Raw genomic sequence first — 14862 nt, forward strand, 5'->3', positions numbered from 1 at the left:
TTTAATGTAATTATTGACCTGCAAGGGTTTGATGGGCATCTTATTTTTTGTTTTCTATTTGTGCTCTTTTATTTTTATTTCTCTATTCTCTTTTTCCATCTTCCAGTGGGTACTCGAACATTTTTTAGAATCCCATTTTGATTTATCTGCAGTATTTTTGTGAATTTCTTTGTGTAGTTTTTTAGTGGTCACTTTAGTTATTACACTGTATCTATCTAACTTATCGCAGTCTACTGGTGTTGACATCTTACCTGTTAGGAGGAAGTTTAGAAACTGTACTTCTTTTTATATCCTTTACCTCTCCCTGCTCATACATAATTGTCTTAAATATGTTCTCTACATCCATGTAGAACTGCATCAGACAGTGTTATTATTTTTGCTTTAACTGTCAAACACAATTTAAACACTCAAAGAGGAAGGAAAAGGTATTGTATCTGCCTATATTTTATATATTTCTGTTGTTCTTTCTTTTTTTTTTTAAGATTTAATTTATTTATTTGACAGAGATAGAGACAGCCAGCGAGAGAGGGAACACAAGCAGGGGGAGTGGGAGAGGAAGAAGCAGGCTCCCAGCAGAAGAGCCTGATGTGGGGCTCGATCCCATAATGCCAGGATCACGCCCTGAGCCGAAGGCAGACGCTTAAGCGCTGTGCCACCCAGGCGCCCCTTCTGTTGTTCTTTCTTTCTTTGTTCCTGATGTTCCAAGATTCCTTCTTTTACCATTTCCTTTCTGTTTAGGGAAATTCCTCTAGCCATTCTTTTAAGTCTCTGGTGACAAATTCTTTCAGTTTTCCTTCACCTAAGAATGTCTTGATTTCCCCATAATCCCTGAAGGACACTTTTGTTGCGTATAGAATTCTGGGTTGTAACTTTTTTCTTTTAGCACTTGGAAAATGCAGTGACACTTCTTTTCGGTGTTCTTGGGGTTTGTTTATTTGTTTTTGGTGTTTTTAAATAAGAAATCTACTATCCTTTGAATTGTTTTTCTCCTATAAGTACGTGTTATTTCTCTCTTGCTGCTTTCAAGATTTTTCCTTAGTTTTTAGTTTTGAGAAGTATCACTATAATGTGTCTATACCAAGATTTCTTGTTTATTCTTTTTAGGACATGATCAGTTTCTGAAATCTATATATTTAGTCTTTTGCCAAATTTGAGAAGTTTTCAGCTATTTTTTCTTCAAGTACTTTTTAAGTCCAGCCTGTGTTCTCTTCTCTTTCTGGGACCTCAATGACATAAATGTGAGATTTTGTTGTTGTTGTTGTTGTTTTTGTTGTTGTTGTTATAATCCCACAGATCCCTGAAGCTTTTTTTCCCTCATTGTTGCCTTTGTTTTTCAGATTGGGTCATTTCTATTGTTCTACCTTCAAGTTCCCTGATTCTTCTGTTCTCTTCATTCTGCAATCTCCACTGAGTTTCTTTATTTCAGTTGTTGGATTTTTTGGTCTTAACATTTCCATTTGGCACTTTTTTTAAAGATTTATTTATTTGAGAGAGAGAGCACATGCTGCAGAAGCAGGGGAGGGGCAGAGGGAGAGAATTTCCAGCAGACTCCCCACTGAGCCCAGAGCCCGACATGGGGCTTGATCTCACGACCTGACCTGAGCTGAAATCAAGAGTTGGACACGTAACCAACTGAGCCACTCAGGCGCCCCTTCCATTTGGCCCTTCTTTATTTCTTTGCTTCGATTTTCTATTTTTCATTCATTTCCAATGTGTTTATAATTTGCACATGGAAGCATTTTTATGATTGCTGCTTTAAAATCCGTGTCAGATCATTTCAACATATCTCTCATCTCAGTATGTATTGATTGCCTTCTTTCCTTCTAGTTAAGGTTTACCTGGTTCTTGATATAATAAGTGACACCCAAATGAAATCTGGACATTTTGGGTATTACGTTGTGAGATTCTGATCCTGTTTAGGCTTCTGATTTGAGCTGGCTTCTTCTGAGATTTCTCCAGCAGCAAATGTGGGAGTGCTGCCTCATTACTGCCAGGTAGGGACAGAAGTCCAGGTTCCCCCACTTGGCCTCTATTAACACTCGAGGGAAGGGGGTACCATGTGACTGCAGGTCCAGGGTGGGAATGCCAGTTCCTCATTAGGTCTCCACTGGTACTACCCCAAAGGGAGGGGGAGGGATGTCTCACTACTGCCAAGCAGGGGTGGAAGTCTAGGTTCTTCCTACATTTTCCACTGACAATGCAGAGGGCAGGGAGTGAAATTTGCTTTTTAAAAAACTGCTGTCAGGGCGCCTGGGTGGCACAGTCGTTAAGCGTCTGCCTTTGGCTCAGGGCATGATCCTGGCGTTCTGGGATAGAGCCCCACATCGGGCTCCTCTGCTGGGAGTCTGCTTCTTCCTCTCCCACTCCCCCTGCTTGTGTTCCTCTCTCGCTGGCTGTCTCTCTCTCTCTGTCAAATAAATAAAATCTTTAAAAAAAAGCAACTCTCGTACACAAAGCTGTGCTAAACATTTGTGCTCTGGCAGGAGGATCTAGACTCTTGGAGGTAGAATCAAAGGTGAGAGAGAATTCCCATGACACTTGGAGAGCAATATCAAACTGAGGAGTCCATGGGGTGCTAGGGACTTCATAGGGTAACACAGGGAGTTGTATGAGGTGTTAGGCAGGTGGGGCTTTGGTTTTTCCACTCTGATTCCACTGAAACTGCTCCCCCTCTCCCCTGTCCTATTCACTCAGCTTCTGGATACGATTTCGTTTGAAGAAGTAGCTCCATGGCTAAAAGGGTTGGGAGGTGGCATTTGGAAACCACAGTGAAAATGTCTGAGTCGCCTTCCACTTGTGAATGTCTGTGATGGTGTGAATCATAAAATGTCCCAGCCACGTTTTCCAGGCTGCTTTCAGGAGAGGAGACATGAACTTGAGGATAACTGGCTCTGAAAGCCTTTGAAAATCGTTGGCTGTAGAATTATCTTAAAATACCAAACCATCGTGGTGCATTTTAAACAGTATTTAATTTATAACAAAGTTAATCGACATCGGTCGTGTGAAGCAAGGCGCACCTGTACTAAAACTCCCAGGCTCGCGATTTGGAGAACAGCTGTTTGGAGGGGCCCTCAGAGAGCACTGTAAGAATTGGAAGGAGGGGCAGGTCAGGGGGCTGCCAGGGGAGGAAGATGGCTGCAGCAGTGTTCGCAACCTTACGAGAAAGTTCCCTTGCTAGCAGGAGTCTTTTCCCGAGCATCTGTCCTCCTGACCTCCCATCCACCATTCTCACCCCACATGTGGGTCTCACTTCGAGAGGCAGCCGCCTCACATTCGGCTCGTGACACCTTCAGGAGCTCTGCTAATAAAAGCATATCGGAAAAGTGTGCTGCCCATGGGACCAATTTCTTTTTCCATCACCCGTGGCTTCTCGACACAAAATTAAAGGCAGTGGCAACTAATTGCAGCTGGTGGCAGCTCCAAAGGTTCTGCTGCTGCCAGGGGACCAGGTCTGTGTGCCGCCGCCTCCCTCTGACACTCCCGCCTCCCACCCTGGGATCGAGCGAGATGTGAGGGGACTTGGCTTTCATGAGACAGGCATCATTCTGTTAGCACTTGGCTAGGCTTCTACTTGTTGGCTGAGCCAAGGGGGCTGCCCGCCCTCAGCCCTGCCCAACCCTGGCCACCGTGGAGGCTGGCCTCTCCAGAACAAGGTCTGCCGGAGGTAGTCCTCTTGGCCCAAGCACAGCAGCCTGAGAGGTCATTCTCAAGAAGTCCCTGGAGGTGGCCCCGCCAGAGGGCTTCTTTTGGCCTTGCCCCATATGTAGGGTTTAACAAAAGATGTCAGCAGCCCTCTGTCCCACCTCAGGACCCGTGAGTGTCCCCATGGGGCGCTTCTGCCCTGTGACTGTAGGTTCTTCTCTCTGTCTTGGGGGAGAAGCTGAAAGAGAGGGAGGGCATCTCACGGTGCCCTTGTGGCCCTGGCCAGAGTCTTCGGTGATGTCTCACATTCACAGAGCCACACTCAGGTGTGCAGAAAGAAAGGCAAGTAGAATTTGCCAAAGCTTTGGATATAAGCGGTAAGAGACTTAGGGGAGTCAAGGATGGCATCCTGGCTTTTGGCCTGAGCGAAGGAAGGACAGAGTTGCAGAGGAATTAGGAGGAGTGGCATTGGGGGTGGAAATCAGGAGTGCTGGTCTGGGGAGGACGCAGTGGATTTACAAGCCCAGCGTTCAGGGGAGAGGGTCAGGCTGCAGATATAAACGTGGGAGGCATCAGCTGATTTGGACATTCTTTCCCCAACTACTTCATACCTGGCAAAGGCCCCGCACCGCCCCCCGCCCCAGCGAGTTAGATTCTCACTCCCTTGGGTGCCCTGCCCACCTGCCCTCTCTCCCTGCAGAGAAGCAAGCTGGTAGGCAGGGTGCCACTGGGGCCAGCAAGCTCTCTCTGGGCCCCAAACAGAACATTCTCCGATAAGATCCCCCCAGCCCACTCATGGCTACCCACCCACACCGGCCAAGTGTCACGGAAGGAATGCAGTGGCAGCTGGGCCCCGATCACAAGACAGAAACACCCAGGACACGTATGTCAGGCCGGGAAGTGTCTCATGAAAGGGAGAAGCCCGAACAGGCCACAGGGTGTGGGGGTGGGGTGGGGGCGGTGGTGGTGGGGCTCAGAGGAACGGGGCGCTGGTGACTCAGCCTGCGGCCGTGGGACGCAGCAGCTCGCTGTTGTCAGAGAAAACAAATTCCTCAAGCAGGTTTATCTCCTTGTGGAGGAGGGATAATCAGCAGCCTGAAGTGGCAGCGGAGGGAGGCCATGCGCTCCGGCCTCAGCAGACACAGCCGCTTGTGCCAGGGTCAGCCGGGCTTCCGGGAGAACCCGGTTCTAGATGGGGGCGTCTGGCCAGCCAGTGTAGGGAAAGGCCGCCACCCCCACACAAGCCAGATCAGTCCCAGCCCCAGGCGCCCTGGGGTTGGTACCCACAAAGGAAGTGAAGCTCGTGCAGAGATGGTGAGGGGCACGGGGGAGACAGGGTAAAGCCAACGTAGGCCCACAGTTTCTGAGTCTCTGTGTGGAAGTCTCCATGGTGACACTCAGAGCTATCAGCAGGAAGCCTGTCGGGCTTGACAATACCGGGAGGCAACAGCTCACATAGATGGGTCCAGTGGCCCCTGGGCTTGTGTAGTGCACAACCTGCCCAGCCATCCCTGGGGGCCCCGGGCGCAGGTCCCAGTTCTCCGTCTATATGGCTGTAATTGTTATAAGAGACAGATTCCGATCCTCAGCAGGTGGATTTGGGAGAACCCATCCCTGGGGAGCCTCGTGTAACATTTAGGAAAATAAGACCGGGCGGGTCCTGCTCGATAGAGCAAGTCATAACGTAATGGCCAAATGGAACCTTTCTTAATTTCCCCTCTGCCCCTTCTTTTTTCTACACCAGGGGTTCCTAGAGCGTGCTGCCCAGTCCAGCAGCAGCAGCGGCACCTGAGAAGTCAAAAATACGAATTCTTGGGTGCTCCCAAGACCTGGGGGATTAGACACTCCGGGTGGAGCCGGCCACCTGTGTTTAATAGCTTTCCAGGGGATACTGGTGCCTGCTAGCTTGAGAGGGACCTACCCAGTGTGGGGACAGCTGCCGCTCAGCCTTGGAACCAGCTGAAGAACTTTAACAATTGCCCATGGCCTGGATCCCACCGTGGAGATCTGATGTTCTACGGTCTAAAGTTCAGCCCGAGCATCGGGACTTTCACAGCTTCCCCAGTGAGAAGCTCTGTTTCCTGAAGGGCTTGGCTCAGAGTCGTCTGGAACCACAGGGTCAGTCCAGAGGCTGCACCTGACGCGTCACAGGTCTGACCCTCACGCTGGGGAGGCAGCTCAGCAAAGAGAGAGGTCCTTGGGCTTCAGAGGGCACCGGAATCAGGCCAGGGCCATGGGGGACACTTGCTGATGCAGATTCCCTGGGCAGCCCCCCGCCCTGATCCTAAGTCAATGGGTCTGGAGTAGGAGCTGGGGATTTGCTTGGCCAGCAGTGCCCAGTGAATGGGACATGGGCTCAGGGAGCCCTCCTTTGAGAACTACAGGTCAGAACACCTGGTTCTGGTTCCATCTCTGCCATTGACCAGTCACATGTCCCCAGCAAGTCACTTCATCAACTGTTGCCTCATCTCTGCCTGGGGAGGAGCAAACAGCAGCTGCTCGGACACCAAGGGCTGTGCTGAGATCACATGGAGACGGTCAAGTCCGACCACTGTGGAGGGCAAGGCAGAGGTGAAGGTTTGCTGGACCTGCCCCTGTCTGCCTGGGACTGAGCTCACACGGAAGTCTTTCATGAAGGTGCCTCGCAGGGGTGAAGGGAGCGGAGGCTGAACGAGCAGAACCAGAGTGGGTGGGCACGGCTCACAGCTCCTGGCAGCTTCGGGGAGAGGCTGTGGGCTCAAGGAAGGCTCTGGGTGTACAGTGGGGGCAGGGGCAGGTGCAAGGTTCCGAGAGCCAGATCTGGCACAGAGCGGCCGCAGCTAACCAGGGGCCCCTCTTTTCTGCTGGGCTCCACCACCTCTGGGACTTGGGGTTCTGTTCAGCCTCCCCTGAACACAATCGGCCACAGCAACTTCGCCTCATAGGAGTTTTGTTTTCTTACAGAACGAGGCCAGAAGCAGACAGGGTGGGTGGTGCTGGGGGGGGGGGCACCAGGGTCCCAGACTCCTTTGAGCTCTGGGCTGTGCCATCCTTAGTCACCAGGCGGCCACCCCTGGCCGGATTTCGCTTCTGCATTCTGGCAGGAAGAGCAGGAAGCAGCCAGGAGACAGGGCGGTGACTGTGTCTGGAACCAGCTCTTCCCCCGCATCCCAGCACCCTGCCACGTGCGACTCACTGGCAGCCTCAGTCATACTGGTGACCTCGCACACTTCCAGGTCCCCGCTACCCGGGAAGCTGGAGGCGCAGCTGTCTGAAACAAAATCCAGGTAGGGAGGCAGGAGGTGGAGGTCGAGTCAGCCCTTTGGCTGGTCACAGTGGACTCTGACATCTGCTCGGACGGCCTCCAAGTAGCCGCTCCACAGAGGCGGCACTCAGACCACCGTGGGGCAGACCGGAGCCTCCTACCCGTCCCGGCTCGGGTGTGGCCCCATAAAGCCCAGGCTGCGTCCAGTGAGACTGTGCCATCAGGAGAAAGACACTGGGGAAAGCTCACTTAGGTCACCAAGGATGAGCTCAGTGTTCTGGGACATGTCCCCGAGCCCAGGAGCCTTGACTTCCATGATGTTCCCCGACTGCCCATGGACACTTCGAAGAATCCACTGAGGATCATGGGAACGACCGAAGGGTTGGAAGTCTAGGCATTAAACTACTTCCTGCCCCCTGTTCTCAGAGCCTCTCAGTTCAGACCCTACCCTCCCTGCAAAGTAGGATTTGCATCCAAGTCCTCCTCTCCTCTGAGCTTGGAGGGGGGGGTGCTGGTGTCTTGGTGTCTCTGGAGCCTGGCAGCCGCACCCCCCACCCCCAGGCTAGGGTCTCAGTCCCGCAGTCTACCCCCTGCACACCCACCCCAGGCTCTCCGCTCAGTGTCCGTGCCTGGCCGTGTCTGACCTTGGCCTGCATGGGGACCTTCCCCGGTCAGCACTTCTTCACCTGTCAAGAGGAGATAATAACGTTTCCTCTACTCAGGCGGGGACAGGGAGAGAAAAGCAAACAAAAGACCCAGCACTTGGCAAACCTAGACAGGCCTGGAAATGCTTCATAATCAAAATGCTTTCTCCCCCTTTTGAAAACAGAAATGGAGGCAGGATGGCAAGGATGGAGAGAGGCGAATGAGGTCACAGCTTTGGTGGTCAGGGAGGAGAGGGAGAGAGGAGGGAGATAGAGCCTGTGCTGAGGGCACGTGGGAGGGGACTGGAACAGCTCTCCCGGGGGGCTGGGAAGTACACCTGAGGGGACAGGGTGGCCGAGGGACCCTGCCACTCCACTCAGCAGCCATGTGGGTCAAGGCATTGTGTTACTTACTGAGTGATCTGGTGGGGGTCCTTCTCGGGGCTCTGCCTCACAGGGGTGCTGGAAGGGAGGAGGCTGTGGGCATGACTCGATCCCCCTGATTTAGGAGGGAGGAGGCCAGAGAGCACCCACAAGCTCTGAGCAGGGAATCTGGGTCACAGCTGCTGGCACTTCATCCTGGGGGTGACCTGGGGGCTGTCTCAAGGACCCCGATTTCGCTGTCACAGCGGGGAGGTTCCAAACGACATTCATCACACAGAGCAAGGCTTCTGAGGGAGGACCCCATCTTCCTCATTAAACGTGCCCTTCCTTAGCAAGCACCTCTCTTCCCAGTGTGGGAAATCGCTGTCGCTTTTACAGCTAAGAGTCTCTGGGTGCCCGGGCTCCCAGGAGTCAGGCTCATCACCGTGAGGTTGTCACCTTTCCACGGGGACAGGTGTCAACCATTCCTTTTTTTGCATTTCTCTAACTTGGGCGGGGGGAGAGGGGGAGAAGAGAGGTTCGCTGATCATGGGATTTGGGATTATACAACCCAAACGGGGCTGCTCTAACAGCGAGGGGATCTGGGGCTTTGATCTTAGAGAGAAGGCTCCAGCGGCAGGGTCCCCCGGCTCCTTGTCTAGAGCAGGACCGACCGTAGGATATTGATTCCAAGTGTGGCTCGCCCCGTTGGGGGAGGGTGAAGGCAGGAGACCGAGTGTAGACACAGCTAGTGAGTGTTTTCCTGACTAGCAAGGTGAAAACCAATCACTGGCCTGGGTTTTACAGAAGAAGTGCAGGCCAGCCCTGGTCCCAGGCCAGCGATTATCTTTATAAATTATTTCTAAAAACTTTTATAGAACAGATACCCTACACGCACCCAAGTTCATGCACTGCCACAGTTGTTCTCAAATGTGGTCCCTGGAAACGTGCTGGAGACACGCACTCAGACCAGCTGCCTCAGACGTGCTGGGAGCAGCTGGGAGGCTGCGTTGGAACAAGACCCTCCAAGGGGATGCCCGTGCACCTGAGAGTCTGAGAACCCTAGCGCACCGGGAAGGACGGAGACAGCGAAGGTCACCTTCTCGCCCTCAGTGCTCCTCCCCTGAGGGAACGTTTCTCGATTCCTGTGCTCACACTAATGCCAGACGGCTTCTACACAAGGCTCCTGAAAGCGCATCACCTTTTCACTTAATAAATACATCCTGGGTCACACTGTCCCACTCCCATCCCAACGCCAGAATTTATGAAGCGACCTCGGTCCTTTTAACACCTGGGTGGAATTCCATTCCAGGGAGCGAGGGACGTAATTCCTCCCATCATTGCCCTATCAGTGCTTTGAGGCTGTTTCTAGATTGTTTCACTATTTCAAAGGCTGGTGTAATGAGCATTCTTAGAGAATCTGTGGGCAGACAGACAGGGTTCCCCTGCTATCCGAAATCAGAGCTTTTCCTAGGAAACGTTTCCTAAGCCAAAACGGCGTCAAGCAAAGAAGCAATTGGCATTCACTTATATGGAAAATCATTTGAGGCTTCCCAGACCCCGAAGAAACCTTTCTTAGGTTTTTGCATACTTTAGCACCTATCATGATAATGGATGCAAAGAATAAATTGAGATAAGGCACAGATGCTCCCAGATTAAGTTCGAAGCTCTGGGGGTCTATGCTAAGATGCTGAGTGTAACTCCCAGGGAAGGAGTATGGTGGGGCCATCCTTGTGGCTTGGGGTGCACACTGCCTCTATAAGGGCTTACTGCAAGACAAGCAATGAATGTTGTTTTTGTTTTTCGAGTAAAAACAAAAATCCTTTCGGGTTTCTTTTTTTCCAAAAATAGTTACTATTATAGGTCTTTCGTAAAAGTGCAGAGGCGTAACGTGAACTTTCGGAAAGCGGGGCATACCTCTACCTCACGGCTGCATTGCTGAGCGGAATGGTGTTTGCAATGCCAATCTTGTTTCGATTCTGCCAGACCCTAAATACCATCAACTTATACTCCCTTCCAAAGTATAGAAAAATTTCCCTTTCCCACTCTCTCATCAGTACCGGGATTGTAAAACGTTTTCCTTTTGCCTCTCAACAGGAGAAAATGGAGACTCAGTGTTTGAGTGGCATTTCTTGAACCGTGAGTGCTCTTGGGTGACTCTTTGCATGTTAGTAGCTACTTATATTTCTTCCGTGAACTCCCTGGTCATAGCTTTTCATTCTTTCTTCCCTCCCCTGCCTCCATTTTCCTTTTGGGTTCTTGGACTTTTTCTTATTGATTTGGAAGAGCTCATTGCATATTAAGGAGAGTGGTAATTGTCACACTTTACATGTGGTTTTCCCTGACCATGAAGGAATTTTGTTGGATGTTAAATTCATCAGTCTTTTCCTTTAATATGTCTAGATCTCCATCATGCTTTAGGAAGCCTTTCCCACCTTGAGAATTTTTTTAAAAAAATTCCTACATTTTCTTCAAGTAATTGGATAGGACCGTGATCTCCAGGACTAGACAGTCTGGGTTCAAATCCCAGCTCTCCCATCTCCGCGGTGACCCCGTGCCTCACTTTGCTTCTGTTTAAAATAGGAATAAGGGCATCTACTTCATAGAATCAGGTTGGGTGTGTGCTTCGCTCCTCACATTTTCAAACCAAAAAATGTGAAAAGCTCCAGATTAACCAGAAAGATTAACTGGTGGTCCACTGGAGCAGGAGGCTGTATGAGATGGATCCAGGACCTCCCAACTTCAAGAATGAGTGGCTTCCCTTGAGCCTGGCTCCATGTTTGTTTCCCTCACCATTAATTGTCTCCCAGGGAAAGGGCCACTTCTGCCCTGGAGGCCAGCCCCAGAGAAACTGTGGGTCTCTGGGATCGATCCTATTAGGCGCTCAACTGTGTTCCCCGTCAAAGCCATATATTAAAGTCTTGACTCCTAGGACCTCTGAACATAATGATATTTGGAGAAAGGGCCTTCAAAGTGGCAATTAAATTTAAATTTAATTTAAAAGTCATTAGGTGGGGGGTGCCTGGGTGGCTCAGTCATTAAGCGTCTGCATTCAGCTCAGGTCATGATCCCAGGGTCCCCATCGGGCTCCCTGCTCAGCGGGAAGCCTGCTTCTCCCTCTCCCACTCCTCCTGCTTGTGTTCCCTCTCTCACTGTCTCTGTCTGTCAAATAAATAAATAAAATCTTTAAAAAATAAAATAAAATAAAGGTCATTAGCCGGGCCCTAATCCAATATGACTGGTGTCCTTATAAGAAGAGGAAATTTGGACACAGACATGGACAAAAGGAAGACCATGTGAAGACACAGAAGAAGATGGCCATCTCCTTGGCCACCCAAGGAGAGAGGCCAGAAACAGATCCTTCCCTCAGGGTCCTCAGAAGGAACAAACCCTGCGGACCCCTTGATCTTGGACTTCCAGCCTCCAGGACTGTGAGAAAACAACTCTCTGCTGTTTTGGGTTTTTTTAAATATTTAATTAATTTATTTATTTGAGAGAGAGAACGAGTGGGGGGGAAAGGCAGAGGGAGAGAGAGAGAGAATCTCAAGTGCTGAGATTCAGTGCTGAGCACAGAGCCTGATGCAGGGCTCGATCCCACAACCCTGAGATCATGACCTGAGCCCAAAGCAAGAGTCAGACGCTTCACTGACTGAGCCACTCATATGCTCCCCCAACCTTCTGCTGTGTAAATCCCCATGTCTGTGGTTATTTTATTCTAGGTGCCCAAGCAGACGAGCATGGGTGCTCAGAGGGGACACGCTCTGGGTGGTCCGGTTCAGGCCTATGACTCTCTAGGCCCCAAGTGGGGGTGAGGGTTTTCTGGGGGGGTCTCTTGTACCCCTTCCGGATGCTGAAGACCATGACCCAGTTGTAGACAACTGTTCCATCGGCTCTCTCCTTTCCCTCACAGTTGCCCTCCCAGAAAGCCAGTATGTGAGGCTTTGGCTTTGGACCGAGATGAAAGCCAGGGGACAGGTGCTCAGGCACAGCATGAGGACGCTCCCGTCACCGGGTGTGGACGGGGACATCCATGGGGACCTCCCGAAAGTGGCTCCCCCCACCCCAGACCCCCTGAGGCCTGCTGACAGCTGCGGCAGAAACAGGTGTGGGGACACAGGAAGATGGCAGCCCCCACAGGCCCTGTGATGGGTGGGTGGCACACAAGGGTGGACAGAGGTTAATGTGGGGGAGGGGTGACAGGGACAAGACAGTGTGGCCCCTGTGGTGAGATTTCCGGTCCTCCCGGCTTGCCAGGGCCTTTGTGGGCAGCGGTCATGTCCCTGACACCTCCAGAATGCTGCTGTGTCCATCCCCCTTCCTCTGACCCCTGCAAGCTGGCTACGCGGATCCCAGATGGGGAGGGAACCAAACCGAGGGGAAGGACAGGGACAGGCAGGGCAATCTGGGAAAGCTGGATTGTGGCTTCAGGGATGGCAGCGAGGGTCTGCAGGCTGGAGGAGCAACACGTCTGTGAGGAGGGCGGGCCTCCTGGCCAAGTTCCTGCATGACAGACAGATGGTGCCTCCCTTCACTATTCCTGCAGGCTCTGATGAAGCTTCTCCATGCAGAGCAGGCTGGAGGCCTCAAGGGCCTTCCGCAAGATGAGGGCCCAGCCCCTCTAATACACCTGGACCTCCGCATGGGTAGGAATCCTCCCCCGGCCTTGAGGGCCTGCAGATTCCCTGCCTGGTCCCCAGGGCTGAGCCCAGCTGGGAGCGGCATGGTGGGGGTTGTGCCACTCCTACTGGGATTTGGCCCCGAGGCCTGGACAGGCCTGGGTGCTACCTCCCCCACCCCTCTCTGCCCACCATGAAGGCCATGTCTGCTCAGGAGCCAGCTGCCAGGGAGTGGTGCCAGCAGCTGCCCCGGCCACGGCCAGGTGTGTGTGGCCCGGGGCAGGCAAATAGCCGGGCAGGCTGAGCGCCACTTGTAAAGAGTAATAACCCGGTGCAGCAGGGTAATCGCCCCTTCCCGAGAGGCAGACGTGATCTCATTAGCCATCATACAGAAGGTTGGAAGAAGACTCCGTGCTCTCGGGGGTGGGGGAGGCGCTCCAAGCCAGAGAAGGTGCACTGTCTGCTCCTGGTGCAAATGGGACCAAGCTTCAAGGTCAGGAAATCACGGAGGGATCAGCAGGGAGACTGGGCCTGCCTGCCCAAGGAGAGAAAGACTCAGCTCCCTGGGCTGGCGGAGCGCACCCAACTCCACCCCTGGCCATGCTCATTCCCACCTGTAAAGTTCTGCTCTGCGTCCCCACCCAGAATACACCCCCCTCCTTGGACCAAATGAACCCACCTCTGCTGGGAAGAGCTCTCATCCAGGCCATCCCTTCACCCTCTGTCCTGTGAACTACTGGGCGGCTGTCACCTGCACCACTGGGGTTGGCAAGAAAGATCGGCCAACACCTCACTGCACGGGGGTGGGGGGGGAGCGGGGTTCTATAGTTTGTCCTGGGTTATATGGTCCTAACCTGTTCTAATCTTTTTCCTCTATCCAGGGGATTCCTACCTCTCCCCACTTTTATCTATTTATTTATTTATTTATTTATTTATTTATTTATTTATTTTTGATGCATGGCCATTTTGAGAACCCGGTGGAAGCTATCAAAGTCTTTCCAGATGAATATATGTAAAAGTAAAATCTTGTATTCCATATCTAGGAGTTAGTGGGTTCTCCGAATCAGCCCCTCCGTGGATCTTCCAAGCGCGTGATTTCCAGCCTGCGTCAGAATCATCTGGGGCTTTGTCAAAACCAAAGGCATCCCGGCCTTATCGGCTGGTCTGGGGTAGAATCAGGAATCTTCACTCTGGCCAGGTCCCAGGCTGTTGGGACACAGGTTCCAGAACGGCGCTTTGAGAAACACCACCGGAGGAGTCTATGAAGCCCCAGTGAAGACGCTGCTTCAAATCCCCTCTCGATTTGTTGCCTTTTCAGATGTGCAGAACCTGACGTCCCAAAGGAAGCTCCAGACAGAAGGGACCTCAGCTTAACTCTTTCTGTATCCAGCCCCAGTGCCCCAAGACCTCACCCATTAAGTTCTCACTGATTGTCAAAAGCCCTTAAGATTCCCAAGGAGAAGTCTCCGGGAAAATCTAGAATCCAGCCAAGGTGGGAGACCTGTTTCTTCGTCTATTACAACAGGGTCAAACAACATTGCCTTGCTGGGATATGATGGGATTCCGTCCCCTCTCCTCCATCCATCTACCATTGGGGGTACTTAGCCACCGGGGCCCCTCTCTGGGAGGAGGCAGAAACGATCACCAGGGCTCCTGGCTCTCCTGCCCAGGCTCCCGCGGCTGCACACATGCTGCTGACTGGAAGACCATGTGTGTGTTGGCATGGTTATACCTCTGCTTTAGCGAGTTTGAATTTGGAATTCCAATCTGATTGACTAAGTAACTTCCACTCTAATTAGAACAGTAGGGTTTGTTCTTAATCTGCAACCATTTAATCTTCTGTCTCATTAATTGTACAAAGGTCTTTATGAATATGTAGATTGGGAAGGGAATAAAAGATTATTTGACCTTGAAGAAACACATATAAAATAGGTGTACATTCTGCCCGTCTCCTGTTCCCTTTGATTATGCAGATGCAGAAATTGGTTCTGCTCCAAATCAGACTATTGTGGGTATCGGCAACCTTGCAGCCAATTACGATACAGCATTCTGATGAGCCATAGAAGTTTAATCATTAGAATAGTATTCACATGCGAGCTGCTTGCTGTGAATTTGCATGTAAATAAAAACGGGGCTATCAAAACCCGGCAGAAACAGCCCACTGATGAAGAAAATTTCCAAAGGGGGTCAAATGTGAAAAAGGAAATAGGTCTGTGGAGGAAAAGGTGAAGGGTCACGGGCAGAAAGCGGAGTCCTTTATGAGAAACACGTGCCTCAGGGTCGCTGGCCTTCTAAATATACCCTCCCTTCTTCCCTTTTAGGAATACTGGTCAAGTGTCCTCTTCGAGCTGGT

At 51.6% G+C, this 14862-nt stretch overlaps 1 long non-coding RNA gene across 1 annotated transcript; it reads left to right on the forward strand.

Annotated features, from left to right (window-relative positions):
* The first annotated feature begins 6194 nt into the window (after positions 1–6194).
* Positions 6195–14355, forward strand: LOC103659993. The gene is made up of 3 exons (XR_567648.2): positions 6195–6279; positions 9991–10032; positions 13553–14355. It is a non-coding gene; the product is annotated as an uncharacterized LOC103659993 (long non-coding RNA).
* The last annotated feature ends 507 nt before the right edge of the window (positions 14356–14862 follow it).

This window comes from Ursus maritimus, unplaced genomic scaffold (assembly GCF_017311325.1).
Source record: "Ursus maritimus isolate PB19 unplaced genomic scaffold, ASM1731132v1 scaffold_27, whole genome shotgun sequence".
In the NCBI taxonomy this organism is placed as follows: domain Eukaryota; kingdom Metazoa; phylum Chordata; class Mammalia; order Carnivora; family Ursidae; genus Ursus; species Ursus maritimus.